General features: G+C 56.3%; 1 long non-coding RNA gene across 1 annotated transcript; it reads right to left on the reverse strand.

Annotated features, from left to right (window-relative positions):
* Positions 1 to 4,634: 4,634 nt before the first annotated feature.
* LOC113596540 (uncharacterized) lies at positions 4,635 to 10,521 on the reverse strand. The gene is made up of 3 exons (XR_008295779.1): positions 8,650 to 10,521; positions 5,550 to 5,705; positions 4,635 to 4,910 (listed from the first exon to the last, which is right to left on the reverse strand). It is a non-coding gene; the product is annotated as an uncharacterized LOC113596540 (long non-coding RNA).
* Between the last annotated feature and the right edge of the window lie 368 nt (positions 10,522 to 10,889).

A 10,889-nucleotide genomic window follows, 5' to 3' on the forward strand; every position in this document is an offset into this window, starting at 1 on the left:
GGTCACCTGGGCTGGGAAGATTCTAGCCCTGCCTGTGAGGCTTGGGGCTGGGGTCTCATGAAGGAGGAGTTTGCAGCTCCAAGGTTCAGGTACCGGGGTCTCTTACTACTTACAGGATGTGTGCAGACACCTCCCCTCCCCCTCCCCCTCCCCTGTCCCCTTGGCCACGGGTGGTGGCTCATCATGGTCGGGATGCCAGCCACACCGCTGGGTCACCGTGCTCCCGTAGCCTCCTGGGAATGTGGTTTATAGACCCAAAGGTTTCTTTCTAGTTTGTGCTCCCCATGAGCATGGACCTGTGTTATTGTTAATGTGGAAGGGCTCTTTAAAAATTTAGGTGTTTTCCTCTTAAAAAACATTTCTTCATGGGAAGGGGGCGGTGTTGCTAAAAGCACATCCTGAGGCAAGGGTGCACTAAGATGCTCCCCACCCCGACCTTGCCGTCTATAATTTCCTTCATAGCATTTTTTTTACCCCTGCAAAAATAGAATTAGATCTGAACTTTTCCACAGCTGCAACTTTTCCCCCTGAGTTTTGGGATTTTGATAATAGATTGGAATGATTTTCTTGGCCTTTCGCATCTTTTAAATTAGACGGAATGCCACAACACCCATGGGCTTTTCAGACTGAGGTGATGACTCTTGTAACTAAGTCAGGGCCGATGAAGGATGTGGGAAAAGTTCACATTAGTCTAAGATTCTCGCTCAGTGAGAAGGGACGGTGGTGGTTTTTTGTTTTTTTTTTAACCACTTCTGACAAATTAAATGTTTTTGCAAAGGAGAGTCCATTGCACTCAACTCTTTAGAGACCACAAAGGCCCGCTGAGGACCTTCCTTGGGGACCCATTTTGCCAGTGGTGGTGTCCTTGCCCTTTGGCGCTAACACAACAGTGATCTGGGCACTGCGTGGCCTTTAGAATGGTCTGGTAGCTCCTGGGAGGTGCCTGCAAGCACTCCAGCAACCAAAGGGCAGCAGTTGGATGCCCTCGACCATGACCCAAGGAATTCCCCCTAGTGGCACTATGGGAGTGTTTTGGGGGGTGGGCACCCGTGGTTGGCGAGGGGTCACTGCAGGTTGCCCTTTCACTCCCTGAAGCTGTCCTCTCTGCTGGTTGCAACTCGGCGGGAAAAGCACACAGAAAGGGGGTCCTTTGCAGTTCGTTTTGAGCTGTAGTGCTGTCCCCCGCCTGCTGAACATGCAGGACAGACTCCTCTGCTTCGCGAACCATCACATGTCCTTGTTTGAACACTTGGGATTGTAACCCCCCCCCCCCCCCAGAGTGCTTACGAGCTCAGGCGTGTGCAGTACTTGCCACAGGGCCCCACTAGGGCAGGGCTTCTCAAACCCCACGGTCTGGGCAAATTGCTCCGGGAATTTTGGGTTTTTTTTTAAGTTTATTTTGAGAGAGGCAAGCAGGGGAGGGGCAGAGGGAGAGGGAGAGAGAGAATCCCAAGTAGGCTCCGAGCTATCAGCACGGAACCTGACACGGGGCTCGAACTCACGAATCTTAGATCATGACCTGAGTCGAAGTCAGACGCTTAACCGACGGAGCCACCCAGGCGCCCCCCTCTGGGAACTAATTAAAAATACGAGTTCCTGGGTCCCAGCATGAGAGATTCCCAGGCAAGATGTCTGAGGTGGGGCCAGGAATTCGCATTTTAACAAACAGCACAGGTAACTCCGGTGCTCCTGGCCGTGTGCACACGTGGGGCCTGAACAGTGAGGTGGTCCCCGTGGAGCCCAGGGCTGTGCCGGGCCGGCTGTCCTCTCTGCTAGCATGTCTCCCTGGCCTGCCCCGCCCCTCGTCACTCACGACCACGGCAGACCCCACCTGCGGTGTTACGTTGGGGTGTGAGCCTGTGCTGGCCACAAACCACATGTGGGTAAAGGAAGGAGCTAAGAAAGAGCTTTTTATTATAACTCACTTACAGTAAGGGAATCCCAAGCAGCTACCAAGACCTGCGATGTCAAAGTCCAGTAACACTGGGCTGAGAAACCAGAGGGAATGTTCCGCATCTGGGGACGCCAGTGAACCTTCCCGGCGGGTGTGATACGTGCCGCCTCTGGCAGAACCGAGGAGTCCCTAATCCCCCACCCCCAGCACCCCCACCAGACGGTGCATTTGTTACGCTGATGAACCTGCACGGACACGTCGTCGTCATCGCCCAGAGTCCATAGTCTACGTGGGGTCACTCCTGGTGTTCATTCTGTGGGTCTGGACAAACGTGTCCATCATTATAGAGTAACACAGCCTGGTCTCACTGCCCCAAGCCCCTCCGTGCTCCACCTGTTCATCCTCCCTCCTCCCACGACCCCTGGCAGCCTCTCATCTTCTCAGTGTGTCTGTAGTTTTGCCTTTTCCAGGACGTCCTGGAGCTGGAATGACACAGTAAGTAGTCTTTCCAGATCGGCTTCTTTCCCTGAGCGACGCGCATTAAGGTTCCTGCATGCTTTCATGGTTGGATAGCTCACTTCTTTTTAGCGTTCGCTATTCCGTTATCTGAACGTACCTCAGTTTACTGATTTATCCGCCTGCTGAAGGACACCTTGGTTGCCTCTAAGCTTTGGCAATTAGGGTAAAGTGTGTGTAAGTTTTTTCTTTTTTAAAGTTTATTTTTGAGAGAGACAGCGAGCGAGCAGGGGAGGGGCAGAGAGAGAGAGAGGAGACACAAATCTGAAGCAGGCTCTAGGCTCTGAGCTGTCAGCACAGATCCTGATGTGGGGCTCAAACCCATGAGCCGTGAGGTCACGACCTGAGCCGAAGTTGGATGCTTAACCGACTGGGCCACCCAGGCGCCCCAAGATCAACTTTATTTTTTTTTATTAATTTTTTTTAACGTTTATTCATTTTAGACACAGAGAGAGACAAATCATGAACAGGGGAGGGTAAGAGAGAGACGGAGGGAGACACAGAATCTGAAACAGGCTCCAGGCTCTGAGCTCTCAGCACAGAGCCTGATGCGGGGGGGCTCGGACTCACGGACCGCGAGATCATGACCCGAGCCGAAGTCGGTCGCCCAACCGACTGAGCCACCCAGGTGCCCCAAGATCAACTTTATTAAGATAAAGATACACAGAACAAATATACTCCTTTCCAGTACACGGTTCAAGGACTTCTGACAAAACATATACATACATGCACGTAGGTGTCCACGGATCTAGAGCACAGGCAAAACACAGAATAGTCCCTTACCCGTGGCTTCCCTCGTGCCTCTTTGCTCCCACACCCCAGCGCCCTGGCTCCGGGCAGTCACTGTCCTGCCCTTGTCCCTATAGATCCGTTTGCCCGTTTTTCAGTTTCATGGAAATGGAGACATATAGCATTTGCTTTTGTCGTCATCCCTTTTCCCTCATTCAGCACGATGTTCTGAGATCCATCTAGATGTTGTGTGTGTCGATCTTTTTTTGTGTGTGTGTGCAAGTTATTTTTGAAAGGTTATTCCTCAAAACAGATGCAGTGTTTGAAGCTCTGTAGGCAGCAGGGGTGATGGTAGGGAACACTGGATTAATTATAACGGCTGTCTCGGGGGCAGGACAGCACTTTCCCAGCCAGATTTCTGGTCAATTGCGTGATAAGTGACAGCGTGGATGCTTGTGTCCTGCCACGAATACCTAAATTCTGCCTGGCAGTTTGTCAGATTTTGGGTCCCACATGCTGTCAGCCGTGTAACTTCCCTTTGTGCAGCGTGCTGTGAAATTCACGGTCAGATGGGTGCTCTTTGCTGGTCGGTCGGCAGTAACCCTGCCTTCTCCCCCAGTCCTTTCTCTCTGTCAGCTTGGGCGGAAGTCATGACCTTTTGTCGTATTTTCGGTAGCCGTAAAGGCACACGCAATCATTCCGCGCCAAAAGGGGGCACGAGCCACCTTGTAAATGAACTTGGGGCGACCTCGCTCCCCAGATCACGTAGCAGCCACTTAAGTTTTATACCAAACCATCTCTGCAAAGCAAGTCACCACCAGTTATAAAGCATTTAAGAGCACCCAGCTATCAGATACTTTACTGTTTAAGTGAACGGTCTTCACTGATGGGTCATCCATAGGCAGAGGCCACATCGGGCACTTTGCACACATTATCACCTCCACGCCTCACAGACATTTGTGGGGTAGGTATCTCATGGTCCCCAAGGTGACACTCAGCACGGTGAGGTCTTTCCAGAGCTCAGGACAGCCTGCCCACCGGCATAGCAGAGCCCTCCCGGATTCGGGTCCTGACTTGGGGTGGCCCGCAGTGCCATCCAGGTGTGAGTGAACCCACACTCATATGCGGGCCCTGTGCAGGTGCACCGGTTCCAAGGTGACCCCGGGGTTGGACTCTCCTTCCCGGTGCCCGGAAACTTTCTCCAAGTGTCGACCGACCGGTGCCTTCCCTCAACAAGAGCGAGCGCCTCGTAAGGGCCAGGTTCTGTTCCAGGTGTGGGGACACAGCATGAACCCTGCCAGCACCCCACAGCCCTCCTTGACGATGTCTTGAAGACAGACAGGGTGACGTGCTCTCCTTCCCAGGATGTGACCCAGCGGCCGTTGACCTGCCGCGCCTGCAGTCAAGGGCTCATGCCCTTGGGCATCAGTTATGAAGCCTTCTCTGCGGTCAGCACCGCGCAGGGTCGGCAGGTGAATCGGAAGTGCCCCCCCCTGTCGTGTGGTTATTACTCACAGGCTGAGTAAGCGTGGCGGAGGCCAGACCGTGTGAGGGCTGCCCGACCGTCCTCTGGCCGTGGGCACGTTCACTAGCCCCCTGTGCCCTCGGCCTCCCGCCCCGCACGGTGGGGGTGACTCACCCCTCACGTGGATGTGGCCTGGAGTCATGCCCCCCAGAGCGGCCCACTGCAGGGATTGCTCGAGAACCACGGACCAGAGGCTCAGTGCACAGACACCGCTGGGGTTTCAGACTCTGTTCACAGACCGCGAGGCTAAAATTTAAAGAGCGGTTGCGATGAGTTTTTGTTTGTGTCAGAAGCAGTGAGAGTCAGGAGCCCAGGGGGAGGGTCATGCTGTCCTGTCTGGGCTGTGAGGGCGGGTGAGGCTTTCGTTGGACTCATTGGAGCCTCGTCGACCAGTCAGTCATTCAGCAACCACTTGTGTATCTTCTGAGGGTCGGCCCTAAGCTCTGGGCTGCCCTGGCCGCCGGTCCGTTAACACAGAGCAAAGTGCCCGCCAACCGTGGGTCCCAGAGGCAGACAGGACACAGGGGCCGGGCCTGGCTCCACACAGGACCCCCTTGTCCTCCCGTCCCTGAGGATTCCCTTCTTGCTCCCTGCCCTGGCCCGTCCGAGGCCCTTCTGTCTCCCGTCCCCTTTCTGGTGGCCTGGAGGCACCTCCTCTCTGGGGGTGCCATCCAAGGCTTGGGTGCCATCAAAGCCTCCACCTGGCCCCACTCCACAGACGTTCAGGCCTCGGCCTCTGGCTGCCTTTGTGAGGGCTCGGAACCCCCTGCTCGACTCCCAGGACCAGATCTCCTGCCCCCTTCAGACCCGAACTGGTGCTGAGTGGAAAGGCTGGGCTCGCATGGATTTTAAACATCAGTGGAGAGGGTCTGACGTGAACCTCACCCTCGGCTGTTGTCACGCCGAGCGTCTGTCTGAGGGACGTCCCTCGCCGTCCCCTCAGACTCTCCGGGAGCATGCTGACGCCTCAGCATGGAGTAGAGACTTCAGCCCCGGCCCAGGGGCTCCTCGGTCCACCCCCACTGTGGTGGGGTCCCCTCCCTAAGGAGAGAGAAAAGGAGAGAGCTTCAGGGTAACCTGGCCGTGTGCCCACGTGACAACATCCCTCACGAACTTGTAAACTGAGACCACTCACTGCATGTTTGTGTGTTCCCATGTATGGGAGACAAAGAAATCGAAAAAGCTTAAAACACTACACCACGTGGTGTTCGGGGCTCAGTTCTCCGGGTACGAACCCACCTGAGCAGGGCCGGCACGAATAAAGTTGCTTCTGGAAAAGAAAAAGCCTCTGTGTCACGACTCTCTGTGTGAGAATCCCGCTACCCTCCCCCCCCCCCCCCCCCCGCACCCTCTCCCTGCCTTTCCCTCCTCTTTTCCAGGCGTTCTGGCTGCCTGGCTGTTCCCCCCGCGGCACTGGCACTGGGGGCCCCTCGGCCACTGCCTCTTCGCTGGGAAGGCCTTGCCTTCGCGGGTGGTTTTCATCAGCGTCTAGTTAGATGGCGTCTGTGTTACTATAATCCGCTGTGTGCTGTCCTGTAAGCGTGACTTCACCGTCAGCGTCCCTCATGTTCCTAACCCGTTTGCCCCGCGTTCTCACTCCTAACGTGGATGACGCCCGGTCTGTGTTAATGCCCCGCATGTCACGTCTTCACTGTTATTATTCAGCCGGGCACCTGTGTGTCTGCTGTCCCCACCGGAGCGAGCCCTGCGAAGATGTGGGCTGCCCTTCCCCTGTGTCCCCGGACCCTCGGCCAGTGCCTGGCCCGTGGGGGGCACCCAGCCCCCGTTTGTGCGGCTGCCGAGACCACCGAGGAGCAGGTGCGTTCACGAGTCCCCCTTCCCCCACCGGCAGGCGTGAGCACAGCCACGGCCCACAGCACCCCCCCCCCCCCCCCCCCCCCCGCCGACGGAGCTCACAGACCCCGCGCCATCAGAGACACAGCCCTTCACTGGCCGTTTATATCTTTCTAGAAACATTCGTGTCAGGGCAACCTCTATTTTTTAGTTATTTTATTTTATTCTTCCTTATGCTAATTGTGCTCTGAATCCCCCCCTGCCCCTGGGAACCGGCGGTGGTCTCCGTGAAGAGTCTGTTTCCGGGTTCGCCTCGCTCTCCCTTTTTCCTTTTTCCCTTTTCCTTTGCTCGTGTGTTTTGTTTCTTAACTTCCAGCCAGGAGTGCGATCGTCAGGGCAACTCCGAAGAAGCTGTGAGCAGTGAGAGTTCGTTATTTCGGCGGACAGGCTCCCAGTCCTTTTGTAGGAGGGTCTGCCCCCAAACCAAATCGGGTCAGACCCACGTGCCCCCGGCTTCCGTTTGCCTGGGCTGCCCTTTCCTTTCCCCGTTTGCCCCTCGGCGTGTGTGTGCCTGTGGCTGTCCCGGGGCGTGGGCGCCCTGAGCGGCGGATCCGATGCGCCGTCCTGGTGGCACATGTCCCACGTCCTGCTGTGCCCGGGATGAGCTGGTCTCGGAGTGTGAACGGGCCTCGGCGCCCGCTGACGTGCAGACGCGCGTCCTTGTCGTGTGCAGACACACAGACGTGTCCGGCACTGACTGGGTCTTGTCTGTCTTCTCGCGTTTAAAAAGAAAGCTGCCTGAGTTGCTTGCTGTCGACCTGTCCCGCCGCCGTCGGCCGCTGGCCCGTCTCCGTGGTGCGTGCGGTGGCCGTTGTCACGTCTGAGGCTGCGGCACCTCCTGCTTGGAGCAGTGAAGGGACTTGCCTCCCGGGAGGCACGGCGGGGGGCGTGGGGGACGGCGTGGCCCCCTCGCCCTGCAGCCAGCACGGCTCTGCCGCCGGCTGCACCTGTGCGTCCACGGATTCTGCGTGAGCGAGGAGGGGCCGCGTCGAGGCCGGCTGGTGACCGGGCGGCGCGGGGCCCGCTGTCTGATCCCGAGGGTCTGCCCCGGCTGCGGTGCCAGGAGGATGCACGAGGCTGCCGTCCACGCCTGGTCTCCACCTCCCGGGATGTGCCTCTCTACTCGTCGTCTCCTCCCGAGCCGGGCACACCACCCAGCCTGTGCACGTGCTGTCCTTTACCTAGTAGCCCTCCCGGGATGAGCCCTTCGGGTGCCCCCGCGATACAGGACTGCTCGTCAACGGTCCACACCCCAGGCAGCAGCTCTGCGGGCACGTGCACGGTGATAAGATACCGCTCAAGTGAGAGGCCTTTCTGCGCGGCTGCGCTCGCGTCCTGCCATCACTGGGCGCCCGGCACCTACCCGCATCCTCACCGGCACTCGCCTGCGTGTGGCCTCCCCATGTCTGACCGTCGGGCGGGAGAGGGCTCCCTCTTGTTTTAATCTGCATTTCTCTGAGGGTTACGGGATTGAGGGCCCTTTGTGTCCCTGTCACCTGCCCACTCTGCGACCTGTGACCTGTTTACCTTCTCTGTACATTTTTCTTTAATGCTTATTTATTTTTGAGAAAGAGAGGGAGACAGAGAGAGTGGGGGAGAGGCAGGAAGAGAGGGAGACACCGAATCCGAAGCAGGCTCCAGGCTCCGAGCCGTCAGCACAGAGCCCGACGCGGGGCTCGAACTGACGGACCGTGAGAGCGTGACCTGAGCTGAAGCCGGACGCTTAACCGACTGAGCCACCCAGGCTCCCCTGTACATTTTTCTTTGTTGAGTTACAATCTCTCGTAGATTTTAGGCACTGCCCCTTGGCTTATTTTAGGGGTTTTAAATGTGTTCTCTCACATTCTACCTGTGAGCATTTTTTTGGGGGGGTGGGGATCTTTTACGGAGTAGTAACTAATCTTTAACTTGAGAAATTAAATCCATTAATTTTTTTCTTGACGGTTTCTTATTTGGGGATGAGCCTTTAGCAGTTTCACAAACAGCGTGTCTAATATTTGTTAACAGTGGTACAGGATGTGTAAATGCTAATGTGTTATCGAGTTCCTTTTAATAAAAGGAACCACGAGCATATTCTGTGTTAAGAAAGTCCACACTGAAACACGTTCTCTTGATACACCGTCTAACCTACCTTCAAGTCAGCTGCACAAACCTGACGAAGGATGTGATGTGTGCCGTAAGGAGCAGTCAGAGAGGCTGATGCCCTGTCGTGAGGGGGGTGGGTGTGAAGCCAGGTTGTCAGCGCAGCCCAGAAGACACGGTGGGGGCCCCTGGTCTCCTGCCACGGGAAAGGCACGGCTGTGGGTGCCTGAACTGCTGACCTCCGAAGCACGTCAGGCCGTCACTGCTGGACATCACCGTGGTGACACCAGGTTTTGTTGTCCCTCCTGACAGTAGAGAAGGAGCCAGGGCACAGAGTGGCATTTGTGCGAGGTGATGGTGTTTTCAAGGGGCACTGAGGGAGGAGGGATGGGGAAGTGGGCACAGTGACCACCCGCAGAGGGCTGCACAGTGTTAATGCGAGGAGACGGGCGTGCCTGCCTGCTGGCCGTGACCTGAGTTGGGACCCCACCCTCTCTGCAGGGACCAGGACACGGAGGTCCCTCCTGATGATTCCGTTTCTAAGGAACGGCTCTCAGGTCCTTGGGCAAGATGCTCCTGTGGGTGGGAGGGGCGTACACATCCCAGAGATAGCGGTCAGGGCTCCGAGTCCTTTCCAGTAAATGCTCTAAGTGGGGTCATGCGCTGGCTGGATGGTGAATTCTCCTGGAGGCTCCCGGCTTCTTACGGGACTTTCGCGGGTGGGTCCAGCGCTCCCCCAGGACACAGCCTCACAGGCTCCAGGTCCCAGTGCCCGGGTTTGGGTAGTCCCATCTGCCCGGAGTTCTGCAGTTCTCAGGCACATTGAGCAGTGAGATCCAGACCTGGGTCCTCTGGTGTCTCTGCAAACCGGATGCTCACCTTGGTAGTTCATTCTGCAGACATTTCCTTCTGCTCCGGTGGCATAATCCGGAAACTCTCTAAACTCTGAGCAGTAATGATACCATTGCGCTTATCAAAATGCACATCGTGTCCACCACGGTATCAGCATCGTAGAGCCATTTAAATAGTATTGCACAGGCCCCGAGAGGCTGCCACGTTCCCCCGGGTTTAGACAACCGCGTCTGGAATAATGCAGGACTAACTCCACGTAAAGTCTGTTAGGCTAACAATGCTGTTCCCCTTCAGGCAGCGATCCTGGGAACTGCGAGGTCAGGACCCGGGTCCTGCTTCAGCTAAATGCTGCCCCACAGCTGTTGCTGTTTAGGAAATGTTTACTCTTGAAAATGTTGGGTGGTTTTTGGGATTCAACAGGCGACTCAGTCTGACTTACAGCCCGCGGGGCAGGGGGCACACCGTCTGCTCGAGAATCCGAGAGGGTGCCTCACCGGGGGCCGATCCATCGTGAGGCCGGTTTGCGTAGCTTCGGTCAGGACAGCAGAGTCCTGGAGGTGCCTCCTACGGCAGGGTTGCGAACACTGGTGGGGACCGGCCTGGCACGCACACACGGCCGGCACGGGGCTGAACAGAATCTCGCGTCTCGGGTGCTGCACGGACGGACGTTTGCCTTGGTGGTTTCCACCTGTTCCCCCCGTGGGCCTTTCTGCCGCTGGGGCCCTCACTTCCTCTTCCTGGAAGGATTTTTACAAATGACGGCACTGAATTCCGGGCGGGTTCTGCACACAAGATGCTGTTCCCCTTCCGTCGTCCTTGCCCTGGGTCACCGTCTGTGAATACTGAGAACCAGAAACACAGAGGGCTAAGTGTCCGTTGTCTGTGTGTCTGTGTGTGTGTGTGAAAGCCAGCGCGATTCGGCTCCGGGGAGAACAAAGGCCCTTTCTCTTCTGGGCCCTGGCCTGAATCTCCTCACTGTTTCCGCCTTCTGGCGGGACGGGGTCCAGGGACAAACGGGAAGACTCTTAGTGGCCTCTGCTGCTTAAGGAGGTCACTGCAGTGGAGAAAAAGAACACTTATTTGTTAATTCTGTACCATTTTGTTAACAATCAGAGTTTTCTTTGATGTGGCTGCCTCCGTTCTTTTCAAAAGAGGTCAAGGTAGGAGTGATGGGTAAGTGGAGACAGAAAGTCGTTCTTTGATCCCAGCCCTGAAGGATGGATGCCTCCCTACCCCCTCCTGCGTCTCTCTCTCTCTCTGTCTTTGTCTCTTTCTGTTTCTGTCTCTTTGTGTCTCTGTGTCTCTGTCTCTGTCTCTGTTTCTCTGTGTCTCTGTTTCTCTCTGTGTCTCTGTCTCTTTGTGTCTTTCCGTCTCTGTGTCTCTGTCTCTGTCTCTCTGTGTCTCTGTCTCTGCTGGCTGTCTCTGTCTCTTTCTGTT

This window comes from Acinonyx jubatus, chromosome B1, assembly GCF_027475565.1.
Source record: "Acinonyx jubatus isolate Ajub_Pintada_27869175 chromosome B1, VMU_Ajub_asm_v1.0, whole genome shotgun sequence".
Classification (NCBI taxonomy): domain Eukaryota; kingdom Metazoa; phylum Chordata; class Mammalia; order Carnivora; family Felidae; genus Acinonyx; species Acinonyx jubatus.